Source organism: Elephas maximus, chromosome 2 (genome assembly GCF_024166365.1).
Source record: "Elephas maximus indicus isolate mEleMax1 chromosome 2, mEleMax1 primary haplotype, whole genome shotgun sequence".
NCBI classification, from domain to species: Eukaryota; Metazoa; Chordata; class Mammalia; order Proboscidea; family Elephantidae; genus Elephas; species Elephas maximus.
The window spans coordinates 208,697,822-208,719,177 of NC_064820.1; positions in this window are offsets into that span (position 1 = coordinate 208,697,822).

Consider the following 21,356-nt stretch of genomic DNA (forward strand, 5'->3'; position numbering starts at 1 on the left):
TCAGAGCCATTTGCCATCAGTGAGATGGAAATCAAAACCACAATGAGATACCATTACTCTCCCACTAGTATGGCTAAGATTAAGGAAAAAAAAAAAAAAAAAAGAATGAGAAAGGAAATAGCAAATGTTGGTGGAGATGTGGGGAAATTGGAATTCTTATCCATTGCTACTCTTAATGAAAAGTGGTAAAAACTCTGTGGAAATGAGTGTGGTGGTTCCTCAGAAAACTAAACATAGAACTACCACTCCTAGGTATATACCCAAAATACTTGAAAGCAGAGACTTAAAAAGAGACATATACACCAATGTTCACTCAGCACTACTCCGAAAAGCCAAAAGGTGGAAACAACCCAAATACCCATCAACAGATGAATGAATAAATAAAATGTGGTAATACATAAAATGGAATACTACTCAGCCAGTAGGAGGAATGAATTCTCGATACATGCTATAGTATGGATAGAACTTGAAGGTGCTGAGCAAAATAAGTCAATCACAAGTATTGTATGACCTCACTTATATAAAAAGACAAGAAAAGGCAAAAGTATAGAGAACAAAGTTTATTAGTGATCACCAGGGGAGGGAGCGAGAGGGAAAAGGTGGTGTAACGGTAATGAAAATATCACATCGATTAACAGAGGGTTGCACAGCCAATAACGATAATTTTTGTCAATAAGTTGTACACCTGTAAAAAGTTGAATTGGTCAAAGTTGTGTGATAGGTATATTTTTAACAATGACAAAAAAAAAAAAAAGTAGCAGCTGAGGCTGCTTATATACAACCAAACACCTCATGAGATTTGGTTCCTTGGTTTGGAGGTTTAGGGCCAAGGTTTCAAGGGACATTGCAGTTAATTGGTCTAATAACGTGTTTGGTTCTTCTGTCCTAATTTCTAGTTTGTTACGTAGTGCCTAGAGTCTTAAAAGCTTACAAGCAGCCACCCAAGACACAGCAATTAGTCTCTATTCACCTGGAACAACGGACGAAGAAGGAAGAGTCCTGAATAGAAGTATATGAAAAGTGTGGGTAATTGTTTCCATGAATAACTGCCTTTTTAGCCATGAGAGCAGAAGAACTGATGGTGCCGAGGCTACAATTACTGAACATGTTGATCAAAGATTTCGTAGAAGAATCCTGATCAAAAGGGGAAAGTCCGGAACAGAATCAAAATTTCTCATGCTCTCTAGACTTTCAGGAACCATGGAGGTTAGATGAACCCCTGAAACCATCACCCTGAGAAAATCTTTAAGTCTTAAACCAAAATATCCCATGAAATCTTCTTAAAACTGAGCAATAAAAAAAAAATAATAGTTTGGCTTAACTAGTATAAAAACTCTGCTTGAGCATTATCCTATTTTAAGACTGATCTACATGGGATTAAACTGACAAAAGCAACTTTAAAGATGAGATAGGAACCTTAGGAGGCAGTGAGTTTATATTAATGAGGGAGGAAAAACTCAGAAAAGAGTGATGAGAATGGTTGCACAAATCAAAGAATGTAATCAGTGTCACTAATTTGCGTATGTAGAAACTGCTGAATTGGTTTATGTTTTACTGTGTATATTCTCAACAACAAAAACAAAATAAATAAAACATAAAGAAAAAAATGAAGTCATAGGAGTGTAAGAAATACTTGGATGTAAGTGGAAATGAAAAATAGAAAAGTATTTTAAGTTTAACCCACAAACCCCAAAGTTTTGCACATAGACAATAAAAAAAAGCATTTAAAATTACTGTAATTCACAATCTAAAGAGGTGTATTCATAGTGGTGGGAGGTCAGGCCTACACGTGGTACACGTCATTGAGCAATGCATTGCAGAAGACTATTGCTGGATATGCTGTTTATATTTGTATGGCAAATCATCACAGAACAAAACCTAGCATTTTCTGTTGATGACTTTCTCCTCCTCTCAGTAGAGGAAACAAGGAACTAAGTAGGCAAAACTTTGGGTAACACTTTGTATTGAATTAGAGAGCAGTCCATATAATCACAGCACAACATCTAGTGTTGACATATGAATCATGACTATTTTCCAACTATATACACTCATTCCTACTTATAACATCAAGATTTTGCATATATGACCTGGAAAAACTATATTCATGAAATTAATATAGTGATTCAAGCAGGCATGCTGGAAAAATGGTGTTTTTGTCTGTTCGTTTTTAAGTTTATCTTAAGTTGTACCTGCCTATTTTGCCACCAGACTGTTCATACACGTGTGTACTTCTTTTGGTGAAATATTGTAGGATAAAAATGAAATTCAAGAAGAGGAATTTACTCATGATAAATAAAAATAATTATTTCATTTTGTGGAAAAGGCTTTTTCTTCAACCTAAAATAGTTAAAATAAAAATAAAGAAGCAGAAAATCAGTCATTTCTAACTATGCAAATGCGGACATAAACGTGATGGGAAATTTTCAGTAGTGATATTATTTATTTTCTTCCATTGATTTACATTATGGTTAAAAACACTTAAAATTTTTAAATGCTATTTTGATTTCTGATTGTAAAAAAAAAGCATTTAAAATACTTGTGTTATCCAGTAATGAATTAAGTAAAAATTCCCCTCTTTTGTATTATTGAAATAATAAAGTACTAAAAATACAAACTGAAAATTGATTCTTGTCTAGCTATATTTGACAGATATCTTTCTAGGTTAGAAATATAAGTTTTCCTCATTCTATCAAACTAGATATTATCTTGTAATGCCTGATTGATGGAGATTTACTGTCTTTTTTTTTTCTTTTGCTTCAAAGAGTGCTCTTATAATATGTATTGAATAAAAATTTTAAAAATTGTTTATTCTCATTTTATAAATTCCTAACTTGGATTATCCCTAGCATAAATACAGATATTGAAAACAACTCCAAAATATATCATCACAAAATTTCACAATCCATATTTCCAACAATGGTTCGGAACACTTGCTTTCTCAGACCATTACTCTTCCAATACCTCATTTGGTAAAAATGATGAATTCAAAATTGCAATTTTAACTTAAATTTAATTTTTAGTGAAATTAGATAAATTTGCATGAATCTATCAGTGCCTTCTCACCTTCTTCTGGACTCTTCTGACACGCATTTTCCTCATTTTTACACTTTTACATTGATTTGTGGATTTGTATATGTATTATATGAAAACCTGGTGGTGTAGCAGTTAAGAGCTACAGATGTTAACCAATAGGTCAGCAGTTGGAACCGACCAACTACTCCTTGCAGACCCTATGGGGCATTTCTAATCTGTTCTATAGGGTCACTATGAGTGGGAATTGACTCCACAGGTAAAGGGTATTGGTTTATATGCATTATAAAGACAGCGAATAATACGAGAAGCTGGAGTATATAAAGAAGAAAGGGGAATCAGGATTGGATGAAGACTCATTAACAACTTGCGTTATGCAGATGACACAACTTTGTTGAAAGTGAAGAGGACTTGAAGCACTTACTGATGAAGATCAAAGACTACAGCCTTCAGTATGGATTATACCTCAACATAAAGAAAATGAAAATCCTCACAACTGGACCGATAAACAACATCATGATAAACAGAGAAGAGATTGAAGTTGCCAAGGATTTCATTTTACTTGAATCCACAATCAACTCCCATGGAAGCAGCAGTCAGGAGATGAAAAGACACATTGTATTGGGCAAATCTGCTGCAAAGGACCTCTTTAAAGTGTTGAAAAGCAAAGAAGTCACCTTGAAGGCTAAAGTGCACCTGACCCAAGCCATGGTATTTTCAATCACATCATATGCATGTGAAAGCTGGTCAATGAACTAGGAAAACCAAAGAAGCACTGAACCCTTTGAATTGTGGTATTGGTGAAGAATATTGAATATACCATGGACTCCCAAAAGAAAGAACAAATCTGTCTTAGAAGAAGAACAACCAGAATGATCCTTAGAAGCAAGGATGGTGAGACTGTGTCTTACATACTTTGGACTTGTTGTCAGGAAGGATCAGTCCCTGGAGAAGGACATCATGCTTGGAAAAGTACAGGTCAGCAGAAAAGAGGAAGACCCTCAATGAGATGGACTGACCCAGTGGTTGCAACAATGGGCTCAAGCATAAAAGTGATTGTAAGGATGGTGAAGGACCAGGCAGTGTTTTGTTCTGTTGTTCATGTGGTTGCTATGAGTTGGAATCAACTTGATGGCACCTAACAACAACAACATAAAGATATGAAAGACAAAACCTGGTTCTTTGAAAAAATTAACAAAGTTGATAAACCATTGACCAAAGAGACAAAACAAAAACAGGAGAGGAAGCAAATAACCCAAATAAGAAATGAGATAGGTGATATTACAACAGAACCAACAGAAATTAAATGAATCAAATCAGATTACTATGAAAAATTGTAGTCTTAACAAATTTGAAAACCTAGAAGAAATAGATGAATTTCTAGAAACACACTACCTACCTAAACTAACACAAACAAAGGGAGAAAAACTAATTAACCCATAACAAAAGAAGAGATTGAAAAGCTAATCAAAACACCCCCCCCTCAAAAAAAAAAAAAAGCCCTGGCCCAGGACTGCCTCATGGCAGAGTTGTACCAAACTTTCAAAGAAGAGTTAACACCACGACTACTAATGGTATTTCAGAGCATAGTAAAGGATGGAATACTCCCAAATTCATTCTATGAAGCCAGCATATCCCTGATACCAAAACCATGTAAAGGCACCACAAAAAAGAAGACTACAGATCTATATCCCTCATGAACACAGATGCAAAAATCCTCAACAAAATTCTAGCCAATAGAATTCAACAACATATCAAAAAAATTACTCACAGTGACCAAGAAGGATTCATACCAGGTATGCAGGGATGGTTCAATATTAGAAAAAAATATCAATGTAGTCCATCATATAAATCAAGGACAAGAATCACATGATCTTATTAATTGATGCAGAAAAGACATTTGACAAAGTTCAACACCCATTCATGATAAAATCTCTCAGCAAAATAGGAATAGAAGGGAAATTTCTCAACATAATAAAGGACATTTATACAAAGCCAATAGCCAACATCATCCTCAATGGAGACAGTCTGAAAGCATTCCCCTTGAGATCGGAAACCAGAGAAGGATGTCCTTTATCACCGCTCTTATTCAACATTGTGTTGGAGGTCCTAGCAAAAGCAATTAGTCTAGATAAAGAAATAAAGGGCATGCAGATTGGTAAGGAAGAAGTAAAAGTATCTGTTTTTGCAGATGACATGATCTTATACACAGAAACCCCTAAAGAATTCTCAAGAAATCTACCGAAGCTAATAGAAGAGTTCAGCAGAGTATCAGGATACAAGATGAACATACAGAAATCAGTTGGATTCCTCTACACTAACAAAAAGAGCATCGAAGAGGAAATCACCAATTCAACACCATTTACAGTAGCTCCCAAGAAGATAAAATACTTAGGAATAAATCTTACCAGAGACATGAAAGACCTATACAAAGAAAACAAGAAGACACTACTGCAAAAACCAAAAGCTACCTACATAAGTGGAAAAACATACCATGCTCATGGATAGGAAGACTTAACATGTAAAAATGCCTTTTCTACCAAAAGTGATCTATAGATAAAATGCAATTCCGATCCAAATTCCAACCACATTTCTTAATGAAATGGAGAAACAAATCACCAACTTCAAACAGAAGGGATAGAGGCCCTGGATAAGAAAAGCATTACTGAAAAAGAAGAACAAACTGGAAGGCCTCACTCTACCTGATTTTAGAACCTATTATACTGCTGCAGTAGTCAAAACAGCCTGGTACTGATACAACAACAGATACATAGACCAATGGAACAGATTTGAGAATCCAGAGATAAATCCATCCACATATGAGCAGCTGAAATCTGACAAAGGCCCAAAGTCAGTGAAGTGGGGAAAAGCCAGTCTCTTTAACAAATGTTACTAGTGTAACTGGATATCCATCTGCCAAAAAAATGAAACAAGACCCATACTTCACACCATGCACAAAAACAAACTCAAAATGGATCAAAGACCTAAGTATAAAATCTAAAACAGCATAAGATCATGGAAGAAAAAATAGGGACAATGGTAGGTGCCCTAATACCTGGCACAAACAGTATACAAAACGTTACTAACAATGCAGAAAAGAAACTAGATAACTGGAAGTTCCTAAAAATCAAACACCTATGCTCATCCACAGACATCATAGTAAGAGTAAAAAGATTACCTACAGACTGGTAAAAAGTTTTTAGCTATGACATTTCTGATCAGAGTCTAATCTCTAAAATCTACATGATACTGCAAAAACTCAACTACAAAAAGACAAATAACCCAATTAAAAAATGGGCAAAGAATATGAACAGGCACTTCACTAAAGAAGACATTCAGGTAGCCAACAGATACATGAGGAAATGCTCACAAACATTAGCTGTTTGAGAAATGCAAATCAAAACTACAATGAGATTTCGTCTCGCTCCAACGAGGCTGGCATTAATCCAAAAAACACAAAATAATAAATGTTGGAGAGGTTGTAGAGAGACTGGAACACTTATACACTGCTGGTGGAAATGTAAAATGGTACAACTAGTTTGGAAATGGATTTGGTGCTTCCTGAAAAAACAAGAAACAGGACTACCATACAATCCAGCAATCGCACTCCTTGGAATATATCCTAGAAAAATAAGAGCCTTTATACCAACAGAAATATGCAAACCCAGTTCATTGCAGCACTGTTTACAATAGCCAAAAGGTGGAAGCAACCAAGGTGCCCATCAATGGATGAATGGTTAAACAAATTATGGTACATTCACGCAATGGAACATTATATGTCGATAATGAACAATGATGAATCCTTGAAACATTTCATAACATGGAGGAATCTGGAAGGCATTATGCTGAGTGAAATTAGTCAGTTGCAAAAGAACAAATATTGTAAGAGGCCACTAGTGTAAGAACTAGAGGAATAGTTTAAACAGAAAAGAAAATATTCTTTGATGGTTTTGAGAGTTGGGTGGGAGGGAGGGAGACAGTTTTCACTTATTAGATAGTAGATAAGAACTATTTCAGCTGAAGGGAAAGACAACACACAGAACAAGTGAGGTCAGCACAACTGGACTAAACCAAAAGCAAAGAAGTTTTCTGAATAAACTGAATGCTTCAAAGGTCAGCATAGCAGGGGCAGGGGTTTGGGGACCATGGTTTCAGGGGACATCTGAGTCAATTGGCATAATAAAATCTGTTAAGAAAACATTCTGCATCCCACATCGTAGAGTGTTGTCTGAGGTCTTAAACGCTAGCAAGCAGCCATCTAAGATGCATCAATTGGTCTAAACTCACGTGGAACAAATGAGAATGAAGACACAAGGTAGTTATGAGTCCAAGAGACAGAAAGGGCCACATAAACCAGAGACTACATCAGCCTGAGACTACCAGAATTAGATGGTGCCTGGCTACAACCGATGACTGCCCTGACAGGGAACACAACAAAGAACCCCTAAGGGAGCAGGAGAGCAGTGGGATGCAGACCTCAAATTCTCATAAAAGACCAGACTTAATGGTCTGGCTGAGACTAGAACGACCCCAGATGTCATGGTCCCCAGGCTTTCTGTTAGCCCAAGACAGGAAGCATTCCCAAAGCCAACTCTTCAGAGAGGGATTGGACTGGACTATGGGATAGAAAATGATACTGGTGAAGAGTGAGGTTCTTGGATCAAGTAAATGCATGAGACTATGTGGGCAGCTCCTGTCTGGAGGGGAGATGAGAGGGCGGAGGGAGTTAGAAGCTGGCTGAATGGACACAAAAATCGAGAGTGAAGGGAAGGAGTGTGCTGTCTCATTATGGGGAGAGCAACTAGGAGTATGTAGCAAGGTGTATATAAATTTTTGTATGAGAGACTGACTTGATTTGTAAACTCTCACTTAAAGCACAAAAAAATTAAAAGAAAAAGGAAGGAAAGAAGGAAGAAGAAGGAAGGAAAGAAAAGACCAAAATGGATGTCAGAAGAGAGTTTGAAACTTGCTCTTGAACATCCAGTAGCTAGAGTAAATGGGAGAAACAAAGAAGTAAAAGAGCTGAACAGATTTCAAAAGGCAGCTCAAGAAGACAAAGTAATGTAATGAAATGGACAAAGACCTGGAGTTAGAAAATCAAAAAGGAAAGAACAGGATCCATTTACCAAGCTGAAAGAACTGAAACAAACAAACAAAAAAACCTCAGGGTATGAGTTGCAATACTGAAGAATTCTATGGGCAAAATATTGAACTCAGGAAGCATCAGAAGAAGATGGAAGGAATACACAGAGTCACTGTACCAAAAAGGATTGGTTGATGTTCAACCATTACAGGAGGTAGCATACAATCAAGAACCAATGGTACTTATGGAAGTTCACACTACATGGAACGGAATGGCAGAAAAACTAGGCTCCAGCGATTGAGGGAGTATCAACTGAGGTGTTTCAACAAACGGGTGCAATGCTGTAAGTGCTCACTTGTTTATGCCAAGAAATTCAAAAAACAACTACCTGGCCAACAGATTGGTTGTTGTTGTTAGGTGACTTCAAGTCAGTTCCAACTCATGGTGACCCTATGCACAACAAAATGAAACACTGCCAGGTCCTGCACCATCCTCACAATTATTGCTATGATTGACAGCATAGTTGCAGCCACTGTGTCAATCCATCTCATTGAGGGTCTTCCTCATTTTCTCTAACCCTCTACTTTGCCAAGCATGATGTCCTTCTCCAGGAACTGATCCCTCTTGACAACGTATTCAAAGTATGTAAGACGCAGTCTCACCATCCTTTCTTTTAAGGAGCATTCTGGTTGTACTTCTTGCAAGACAGATTTGTTTGTTCTTTTGGCAGTCCATGGTATATTCAATATTTTTTGCCAACACCACAATCCAAAGGCATCAATTCTTCTTTGGTCTTCCTTATTCATTGTCCAGCTTTCACATGCATATGGCATAATTGAAAAGACCATGGCTTGGGTCAGGACCACATTAGTCCTCAAGGTGACATCTTTGCTTTTCAACACTTTAAAGAGGTCTTTTGCAGCAGATTTACCCAATGCAACACTTCTTTTGATTTCTTTATTGCTGCCTCCATGCGTGTTGATTGTGGACCCAAGTAAAGTGAAATCCTTGACAACCTCAACCTTTTCTTCATTTATCATGTTGCTTATTGGTCCAGTTATGAGGATTTTTGTTTTATGTTGAGATGTAACCATACTGAAGGCTATAGTCTTTGATCTTCATCAGAAAGTTCTTCAAGTCCACTTTCAGCAAGTAAGGTTGCATTATCTGCATAACACAGGTTGTTAATGAGTTTTCCTCCAATCCTGATGCCCCATTCTTCTTCATATAGTCAAGCTTCTTGGATTATTTGCTTAGCATACAGATTAAATAGGTTATGGTGAAATGGTACAACACTGACACACACCTTTGCTGACTTTAAACCATGCAGTATCCCCTTGTTCTGTTTGAATAACTGCCTCATTGAATAACAGATTCTTCATGAGCACAATTAAGTGTTCTGGAATTTCCATTCTCCAAAACATTACCTGTAATTTGTTATGATCCACACAGTCAAACATCTTAACATAGTCAATAAAACACAGGTAAACCTTTTTTTCTGGTATTCTCTGCTTTCAGCCAGGATCCATCTGATGTCAGCAATAATATCCCTGTTTTCACATTCTCTTCTAAATTTCTCTTCTGAATTTCTGGCAGTTCCCTACTGATATAATGCTGAAGCTGCTTTTGAAGGATCTTCAGCAAAATCTTGCAGTCATATGATATTAATGATACTGTTTGATAATTTCCGCATTCATTTGGATCACCTTTTTTGGGAATAGGTATAAATACGGATCTCTTCCAGTCGGTTGGCCAGGTAGGTGTCTTCCAAGGAAATTTCTTGGCATAGATAAGAGAGCACTTCTAGTGCTGCGTCCATTTGTTGAGATATCTCAATGGGTATTCCATTGATTTCTGGAGCCTTGTTTTTCGCTAATGCCTTCAGTGCAGTTTAGACTTCTTCCTTTAATACCATAGGTTCCTCATCATATATTACCTCATGAAATGATTGAACGTCTACCAATTCTTTTTGGTATAGTGACCCTGTGTACTCCTTCCATCTTCTTTTGATGCTTCCTGTGTCTTTTAATATTTTCCCAGTAGAATCCTTAAATATTGCACCTCAAGACTTGAAATTTTTCTTCAGTTCTTTCAGCTTGAGAAATGCTAAGTGTGTTCTTCCCTTTTGGTTTTCAATCTCTAGCTCTTTGCACTTGTCATCATAATACTTTGTCTTCTAGAGTGGCCCTTTGAAATCATCCATTCAGCTCTTTTACCTCATCATTTTTTCCCTTTGCTTTAGCTACTCAGTGCTCAAAAGTAAGTTTCAGAGTCTCTTCTGACATCCACTTAGGTCTTTACTTTCTCTCCTGTCTTTTTAATGATATCTTACTTTCTTCATGTATGATGTTCTTGATGCCATTCCACAACTCATCTGATCTTCAGTCATTAGTGTTCAATACATCAGATCTATTCTTGAGATGGTCTCTAAATTCAGGTGGGGTATACTCAATGTTGTACTTTGGCTTTTTTGTACTTTTTCTAATTTCTTCAGTTTCAACCTGAACTCGCGTATGAGTAATTGATGATCCAATCCGTAGTGGGCCTCTGACCTTGTTCCGACTGATGATATTGAACTTTCCCATCGCCTCTTTCCGCAGATGTAGTTGATTTGATTTCTGTGTATTCCATCTGGCAAGGTCCATGTGTATAGTCGCCGTTTACATTGGTGAAAAAAGTTTTCGCAATGAAGAAGTTGTTCATCTGCAAAATTCAATCTTTTAATCTCTGGCATCATTTCAATCACCAAGGCTATATTTCCAACTACTAATCATTTTTCTTTGTTTCCAACTTTCGCATCCCAACCACTAATAATTATCAGTGCATACTGACTGCATGTTTGATCCATTTCAGACTGCAGAAGCTGGTAAAAGTCTTCAATTTCTTCGTCTTTGGTCTTAGTGGTTGGTGCATAAAGTTGAGTAACAGTTGTATTAATTGATCTTCCTTGTAGGTGTATGGATATTGTCCAATCACTGACAGCGTTGTACTTCAGGATAGATCTTGAAATGTTCTTTTTGACAATGAATGTGATGCCATTCCTCCTCGTGTTGTCATTCCTGGCATAGTAGACGACATGAACGTCTGATGTGAAACTACCAATTCTGGTCCATTTTAGCTCACTAATGCCTGGGATATCCATTTTTGTTCCACTTCATTTTTGATGATTTCCAATTTTCCTAGATTGACACTTTGTATAGTCCAGGTTCCGATCATTAATGGATGTTTGCAGCCGTTTCTTTTCATTTTGAGTGGTACCACATCAGAAATGTAGGTCCTGAAAGCTTGACTCTATCCACATCATTAAGGTCAACTCTACTTTGAGGTGGCAACTCGTCCCCAGTTGTCTTTTGAGTGCCTTTCAATCTGAGGGGCTCATCTTCGGGCACTGTATCAGACAGTGTTCTGCTGCTATTCATAATGTTTTCACTGGCTAACTCTTTTCAGATGTAGACTGCCTGATCCTTCTTCCTAATCTGTCTTAGTGTGGAAGCTCAGCTGAAACCTGTCTGCCATGGGTGACCCTGGTGGTATTTGAATACTGATGGCATAGCGTCCAGCATCACAGCAACACACAAGCCCCCAAGAGCCCCCAAAGTACGACAAACTGACAGATGCATGGGAGACTGGAAAAGATCCCTAATTGTCACCATTCCAAATAAAGGTGATCCAACAGAATGCAATATTATCAAACAATATCTTTAACATCACACAAAAGTAAAATTTTGTGAAAATCATTCAAAAGCAGTTGCAGCAGTGCATTGACAGGAAACTGCCGGAAATCCAAGCTGGATTCGGAAGGGGACATAGCATGAGAGATATCATTACTGATGTCAGATGAATCTTGGCTGAAAGTAGAGAATACCAGAAAGATGTTTACCTGTGTTTTGTTGACTATACAAGGGCATTTGACTGTGTGGGTCTTAAATATTTATGGATAACACTACAAAGAATGGGAATTTAGAACACTTAATTGTGCTCCTGAGAAACCTGGACATAGACCAAGAGGCAGTCATTCCAACAGAGCAAGGGGATACTGCAGGGTTTAAAGTTAGGAAAGGTGTATGTCACGGTTGTTTCCTTTCACCATATTTACTTACTCTGTATGCTGCCCAAATAATCTGAGAAGCCAGAGTATATGAAGAACAACTTGGCATCAGGATTAGAGGGAGACTCATTAAGGACCTGTGATATTTAAATGATGTAATCATGCTTGCTAAAAGTGAAGAGGACTGGAAGCACTTACTGATGAAGATTGAAGACTACAGTATGCATTACACCTCAGCATAAAGAAAACAGAAATTCTCACAACTGGACTAATAAGCAACATCATGATAAAAAAAAAAAAAAAAAAAACAACAACATATTAGTTCTCCAGGATTTCATTTTACTTGCACCTACAAACAATGCCCATGGAAGCAGCAGTCAAGAAATCAAATGGTTCATTGACTTGGGCAAATCTGCTGCAAAAGACCTCCTTAAAGTGTTAAAAAGCAAAAATGTCACTTTAAGGACTAAGGTGTGCCTGATCCAAGCCATAGTGTTTTCAGTCACCTCATATGCAAGCGAAAGCTGAACGATGAATAAGGGAGACCAAAGAAGAATTGATTCCTTTGAATTATGGTTTTGGTAAGGAATATTTAATACGCCATGAACTGCCAAAGAAGGAACAAATCTGTCTTGAAAGAATTACAGCAAGAATGGCCTATGGGTCGGTTCTATCTGTCCTGTAGGGTCGCTATGAGTTGGAATCTACTTAACGGCAATGGGTTCGGTTTGGTTTAAGTGGAATTTGGGGAAAAAATGTTTTGTATAAATATCACAAAGGTCTTAATGATGTATATTTAGGAAATGTATAAATTTTGTTGCATTTTTTATTTTATAAGAAAGTAAAATTTATAACTCTTCAGGGGTGTGTTTTTTCTTTATTAATGGGGTACCCATTACACTTTCTGAGCATTCTTTTTAGTTCATATGATTTTTCAGTTGAATCTAATACCATTCCAGATTGATTAATATATATAAATAACATTAGTTTTTGCTAGCTTTTCAAAAGTAACATATTTTTGGTTCCAGTGTTGTTTGCCATAATATTCAGGGCTACCATTTCCAAGAAAAATGTCAAGTATTTGATATTTCATGTCTGATTATAACAGTGATGGAAAATATTGACTGTGTTTTATTTTCCATTTAACTTATCTATGAGCTTTATCATATTACAGGTTTTTCTGTCTCTTTTAGACTATGAGAAATTTTTAGTGTGTTTGTTTAGTGTTGTATGAGAATTTGCATTCTCTTTTACCAAAAATGTTTATCCTCCACTGGTGCGATGTCACAATTTTCTCTAATTTAGAATCATCTTTGACTTTTCTCTTTAACATCTTACATACAACACTTTCTGTTGGTTGTATCTTCGGAATAGATTCCATATCTGCCCACTTCTTAATTATTGCCTTGCCTACACTCTGGGTCCGGCTACCATTACAGCTTGCTCAGACACTGTAAGGACCTCCCAACTGCTCTCCCAACCTTCAATTTTGTCCCTCCAGAGTGTATTCATACAACAACCAGGGGGAAGCTCTTAAAACGTTACTCAAGTGGCATGTCTCTTCTGATCAAATCTTTTTAGAGATTTTAAATAAATCCAAGTTCTTTAGGCTGCCATGATCAGCTTTTGGACACATCTCTCACCTCACCACAGAGGACCCCTCTATCCCTTGATTTCTGCTGTATATGCTCCTTATTTTTTGTTTCATTGCCTCCAGGCCTTTGCACTGTGGTTCCCTCCCCTAGTATTTCCTTTTGTATATTTTCCTGTTGGTTGGCTCCCTCCTTTCATTCAGATCTCTGCTCAGATATCACTCTTAAGAACAGACTTTGCTGAACAACTAATTTAACCTATAAATAAACATTCTATTCCATTGCCTTGCTCATTTTCATTTTGTAAGCATTAGCATTTTCTTGAATTTTACTAAATCTCTATTTGTATATGCATTTAGTGTGTATTTCTACTTTGGAATGTAAGATTCTGAAGGGCAGGGAATTTCATAGTTCACTTCTGTTTCTATGGGGCCTGAAACAGCATCTGACAGAAAATATGCATGTAATATTTTTTAATGAATGGATTATTGCATTGGTCCTAATTTAGGACCATCTTAGGAATGTTGCAACTACAAATACATGGTTAAAATATAGTATCTTTTTATCCACTGATAGCATTCATTTTCTAGGATTTTATTTATGTTATTGAATAATATTCATAAGTGAGATTTGTCCAAATTTACATTTTTGTTCTCTTTGTTATAAAATGGTTCAGTAGTAACACCATAAAGATTCACAAAATATTGATAATAATTTCTGCTAACAATTAAGTAGAAAGTTAAAAAAAATTTTTTTTTTTTACTCTATGCCAAGCAGTGTTCTACATTTTTTGCTTATAATAAGTCACTTAATTTTCAAAAGGAGTCCCTGGTTGCACAAATGGTGAAGCTCTTTGCTGTTAACCAAAGGGTTTGTGGTTTGAATCTGCCCAGAGGCACCTCAGAAGAAAGGCCTGGTGATCTACTTCCAAAAAGTCACAACTGTTGAAAACCCTACAGAGTGCAGTTCTACTCTGACACCCATGGGTTTGCCGTGAGATGGAATCAATTGGATGACAAATGGTTTGTCCTCACGACATTAAAATCTATTATTTCTCTTGTATCTGTTACTATTATTACTGCCATTGTACAGATGAGAAAGTTGAGGACCTGAGAGGTTAAGTAACTTGCTCTTGGTCACACACCTACAAATTTGTGTGATTACTATTAGTCACATAGTTATGTTCTATTTTATATTCGTCATAGTCTGAATAATGTACAAGTGAGTGAGTAGCAAAAGGGTGGCAGAAAGGGTACTTGCACCTGGACACAAGTCCAAAGGAGAACTAGACAAGGTACAGACTGATACTCTGAGGTGCCACAAACGTGAAAGCTGGACAAAAAGGGGAAGACATTTCTGTTCACTCATCACCATTATCAATATCTATTCATCTTGAAACTGAGCCGGGTGGGGTCGAACTTAGAGGTTGCCACTGAGAACTCCTTAACTTCACTATGCCCTGTATCTGAAATATATTACAAAGCATAATAACTTCAAGTTCCTTGGTTTTTTTTAATAATTTTTATACAGCTTTAAGTGAACGTTTACAAATCAAGTCAGTCTGTCACATAAAAGCTTATATACACCTTAATCCATACTCCCACTTACTCTCCCCGTAATGAGTCAGCCCTTCCAGTCTCTCCTTTCGTGACAATTTTGCCAGATTCTAAGCCTCTCTACCCTCCTATCTCCCCCGCAGACAGGAGATGCCATCACAGTCTCAAGTGTCCACCTGATACAAGTAGCTCACTCTTCATCAGCATCTCTCTCCAACCCATTGTCCAGTCCCTTCCATGTCTGATGAGTTGTCTTCGGGAACGGTTCCTGTCCTGGGCCAACAGAAGGTTTGGGGACCATGACTGTCAGGATTCCTCTAGTCTCAGTCAGACCATTAAGTCTGGTCTTTTTATGAGAATTTGGGGTCTGCATCCCACTGATCTCCTGCTCCCTCAGGGGTTCTCTGTTGTGCTCCCTGTCAGGGCGGTCATCGGTTGTGGCCGGTCACCGGTTGTGGCCGGTCACCATCTAGTTCTTCTGGTCTCAGGATGATGTAAGTCTCTGGTTCATGTGGCCCTTTCTGTCTCTTGGGCTCATAGTTATCGTGTGACTTTGGTGTTCTTCATTCTCCTTTGATGCAGGTGGGTTGAGACCAATTGATGCATCTTAGATGGCCGCTTGTTAGCATTTAAGACCCCAGACGTCACATTTCAAAGTGGGATGCAGAATGTTTTCATAATAGAATTATTTTGCCAATTGACTTAGCAGTCCCCTTAAGCCATAGTCCTCAAATCCCCGCCCTTGCTCCGCTGACCTTTGAAGCATTCAGTTTATCCCGGAAACCTCATTGCTTTTGATCCAGTCCGGTTGAGCTGACCTTCCGTGTATTGATTATTGTCCTTCCCTTCACCTAAAGTAGTGCTTATCTACTAACTAATCAGTAAATAACCCTCTCCCACTCTCCCTCCCTCCCCCCCTCGTAACCACAAAATATGTCTTCTTCTCAGTTTATACTATTTCTCAAAATCTTATAATAGCGGTCTTATACAGTATTTGTCCTTTTGCCTCTGACTAATTTCACTTAGCATAATGCCTTCCAGGTTCCTCCATCTTATGAAATGTTTCACAGATTCGTCACTGTTCTTTATTGATGCATAGTATTCCATGGTGTGAATATACCACAATTTATTTAACCATTCATCCGTTGATGGACACCTTGGTTGCTTCCAGCTTTTTGCTATTGTAAACAGAGCTGCAATAAACATGGGTGTGCATATATCTGTTTGTGTGAAGGCTCTTATTTCTCTAGGGTATATTCCGAGGAGTGGGATTTCTGGGTTGTATGCTAGTTCTATTTCTAACTTTTTAAGAAAACGCCAGATAGATTTCCAAAGTGGTTGTACCATTTTACATTCCCGCCAGCAGTGTATAAGAGTTCCAATCTCTCCGCAGCCTCTCCAACATTTATTATTTTGTGTTTTTTGGATTAATGCCAGCCTTGTTGGAGTGAGATGGAATCTCATCGTAGTTTTAATTTGCATTTCTCTAATGGCTAATGTTCGAGAGCATTTTCTCATGTATCTGTTAGCTGCCTGAATATCTTCTTTAGGGAAGTGCGTGTTCATATCCTTTGCCCACCTCTTGATTGGGTTGTTTGTCTTTTTGTGGTTGAGTTTTAACAGAATCATATAGATTTTAGAGATCAGGCGCTGGTTGGCGATGTCATAGCTGAAAATTCTTTCCCAATCTGTAGGTGGTCTTTTGGTGAAGTCTTTAGATGAGCATAGGTGTTTGATTTTTAGGAGCTCCCAGTTATGGGGTTTCTCTTCATCATTTTTGGTAATGTTTTGTATTTTGTTTATGCCTTGTATTAGGGCTCCTAAGGTTGTCCCTTTTTTTTTCTTCCATGATTTTTATCGTTTTAGTCTTTATGTTTAGGTCTTTGATCCACTTGGAGTTAGTTTTTGTGCATGGTGTGAGGTATGGGTCCTGTTTCATTTTTTTGCAAATGGATATCCAGTTATGCCAGCACCATTTGTTAAAAAGACTATCTTCTCCCCAATTAACTGACACTGGGCCTTTGTCAAATATCAGCTGCTCATGTGTGGATGGATTTATATTTGGGTTCTCAATTCTGTTCCATTGGTCTATGTGCCTGTTGTTGTACCAATACAGGCTGTTTTGACTACTGCGGCTGTATAATAGGTTCTAAAATCAGGTAGAGTGAGACCTCCCACTTTCTTCTTCTTTTTCAGTAATGCTTTACTTATCTGGGGCTTCTTTCCCTTCCATATGACGTTGGTGATTTGTTTCTCCATCACATTAAAAAATGTCTTTGGAATTTGGATCGAAAGTGCATTGTATGTATAGATGGCTTTTGGTAGAATAGACATTTTTACTATGTTAAGTCTTCCTATCCATGAGCAAGGTATGTTTTTCCACTTAAGTGGGTCCTTTTTAGTTTCTTGCACTAGTAGTTTGTACTTTTCTATGTATAGGTCTTTTACATCTTTGGTAAGATTTATTCCTAAGTATTTGATCTTCTTGGGGGCTACTGTGAATGGTATTGATTTGATTATTTCCTCTTCGATGTTCTTTTTGTTGATGTAAAGGAATCCAAGTGATTTTTGTATGTTTATCTTGTAACCTGAGACTCTGCCAAACTCTTCTATTAGTTTCAGTAGTTTTCTGGAGGATTCCTTAGGGTTTTCTGTGTATAAGATCATGTCATCTGCAAATAGAGATACTTTTACTTCCTCCTTGCCAATCCGGATGCCCTTTATTTCTTTGTGTAGCCTAATTGCTCTGGTTAGGACCTCTAGCACAATGTTGAATAAGAGCGTTGATAAAGGGTGTCCTTGTCTGGTTCCTGTTCTCAAGGGAAGTGTTTTCAGGCTCTCTCCATTTACAGTGATGTTGGCTGTTGGCTTTTGTATAGATGCCCTTTTTATGTTGAGGATTTTTCCTTCAATTCCTATTTCGCTGAGAGTTTTTATCATAAATGAGTGTTGGACTTTGTCAAATGCCTTTTCTGCATCAATTGATAAGATCATGTGGTTTTTGTCTTTTGTTTTATTTATATGGTGGATTACATTAATGGTTTTTCTGATATTAAACCAGCCTTGCATACCTGGTATAAATCCCACTTGGTCGTGGTGGATTAATTTTTTGATATGTTGTTGAATTCTATTGGCTAGAATTTTATTGAGGATTTTTGCATCTATGTTCATGAGGGATATAGGTGTGTAATTTTCTTTTTTTGTGATGTCTCTACCTCGTTTTGGTATTAGGGAAATGGTGGCTTCATAGAATGAATTAGGCAGTATTCCGTCATTTTCTATGCTTTGAAATACCTTTAGAAGTAGTGGTGTGAACTCTTCTCTGAAAGTTTGGTAGAACTCTGCAGTAAAGCCGCCTGGGCCAGGGTGTTTTTTTGTTGGTGGTTTTTTGATTACCATTTCAATCTCTTTTTTTGTTATCGGTCTATTTAGTTGTTCTACTTCTGATTGTGTTAGTTTAGGTAGGTAGCATTCTTCGAGAAATTCATCCATTTCTTCTAGGTTTGCAGATTTGTTAGAGTACAATTTTTCATAATAATCTGATATGATTCTTTTAATTTCAGTTGGGTCTCTTGTGATGTGGCCCATCTCATTTCTTATTCGGGTTATTTGTTTCCTTTCCTGTATTTCTTTAGTCCATCTGGCCAATGGTTTATGAATTTTGTTAATTTTTTCAAAGAACCAGCTTTTGGCTTTGTTAATTCTTTCAATTGTTTTTCTGTTCTCTAATTCATTTAGTTCAGCTCTAATTTTTATTATTTGTTTTCTTCTGGTGCCTGATGGATTCTTTTGTTGCTCACTTTCTATTTGTTCAAGTCGTAGGGACATTTCTCTGATTTTGGCTCTTCCTTCTTTTTGTATGTGTGCATTTATCGGTAAAAATTGACCTCTGAGCATTGCTTTTGCTGTGCCAGATGTTTTGATAGGAATTGTTTTCATTCTCATTGCATTCTATGAATTTCTTTATTCCCTCCTTAATGTCTTCTATAACCCAGTCTTTTCTCAGCAGGGTATTGTTCAGTTTCCAATTCCCTAATTTTTCTGTTATTGATTTCCACTTTTATGGCCTTATGGTCTGAGAAGATGCTTTGTAATGTTGCGATGTTTTGGGTTCTGCAAAGGTTTGTTTTATGACCTAATATGTGGTCTATTCTAGAGAATGCTCTATGTGCGCTAGAAAAAAAAAGCATACTTTGCAGCAGTTGGGTGGAGTGTTCCGTGATGAGGTCAAGTTGGTTGATTGTAGCAATTAGGTCTTCCGTGTCTCTATTGAGCTTCTTACTGGATGTCCTGTCCTTCTGCAAAAGTGGTGTGTTGAAGTCTCCTACTATAATTGTGGAGGTGTCTATCTCACTTTTCAGTTCTGTTGAAGTTTGTTTTATGTATCTTGCAGCCCTGTCATTGGGTGCATAAATATTTAATATGGTTATATCTTCCTGGTCAATTGTCCCTTTTATCATTATGTAGTGTCCTTTATCCTTTGTGGTGGATTTAACTTTAAAGTCTATTTTGTCAGAAATTAATGTTGCTACTCCTGCTCTTTTTTGCTTGTTGTTTGCTTGATATATTTTTTCCATCCTTTGAGTTTTAGTTTGTTTGTGTCTCTAAGTCTAAGGTGTGTCTCTTGTAGGCAGCATTTAGACGGATTGTGTTTCTTTATCCAGTCCGAGAGTCTCTCTCTCTTTATTGGTGCATTTAGTCCATTTACATTCAGCGTAATTATAGATAAGTATTTTTTTTTATGTGTTTAGTGCTGTCATTTTGATGCCTTTTTGTGTGTGTTGTTGACAATTTCATTTTTTCACTTTGTTGTGCTGAGACGTTTTTCTTTGTAAATTGTGAGATCCTCATTTTCATAGTATTTGGCTTTATGTTTGCTGAGTCGTTATGTTTTTCTTGGTTTTTATTTTGAGTTATGGAGTTGTTATACCTCTTTGTGGTTACCTTAATATTTACCCCTATCTTTCTAAGTAAAAATCTAACTTGTGTTGTCCTGTATCGCCTTGTTTTCCTCTCCATATGGCAGTTCTATGCCACCTGTATTTAGTCTCTCTCTTTGATTATTGTGATCTTTTACATATTAACTTCAATGATTGTGTGTTTTGAGCGTTTTTTTCTTTTTAAAATTAATCTTAATTTGTTTTTTTGATTTCCCTATTTGTGTTGATATCAGGATGTTCTGTTCTGTGACCTTTTGTTGCTCGTATCTGATATTATTGATCTTCCATACAGACACTTTCCTTTAGTATTTCTTGTAGCTCTGGTTTGGTTTTTGCAAATTCTCTAAGCTGTGTTTATTGGTAAATGTTTTAATTTCGCCTTCATATTTCAGAGAGAGTTTTGTTGGATATATGATCCTTGGCTGGCAGTTTTTCTCCTTCAGTGCTCTATATATGTCATTCCATTGCCTTCTTGACTGCATGGTTTTAGCTGAGTAGTCTGAACTTATTCTTATTGATTCTCCCTTGTAGGAGACCTTTCTTTTATCCCTGGCTGCTTTCAAAATTTTCTCTTTATCTTTGGTTTTGGCAAGTTTGATGATAATATGCCTTGGTGATTTTCTTTTTGGATCAATCTTAAATGGGGTTTGATGAGCATCTTGGATAGATATCCTTTCGTCTTTCATGATGTCAGGGAAGTTTTCTGCCAACAGATCTTCAACCATTCTCTCTGTGTTTTCTGTTGTCCCTCCCTGTTCTGGGACTACAATCACACACAAGTTATTATTCTTGGGAGAGTCGCACATGATTCTTAGGGTTTCTTCATTGTTTTAAATCTTTTATCTGATTTTTTTTTTCAGCTATATTGGTGTCAATTCCCTGGTCCTCCAGATCTCCCACTCTGCATTCTAATTGCTCGAGTCTGCTCCTCTGACTTCCTATTGCGTTGTCTAATTCTGTAATTTTATTGTTAATTTTTTGGATTTCTTAATGGTGTCTCTCTATGGATTCTTGCAACTTATTAATTTTTCCACTATGCTCTTGAATAGTCTTTTTGAGTTCTTCAACTGCTTTATCAGTGTGTTCCTTGGCTTTTTCTGTAGATTG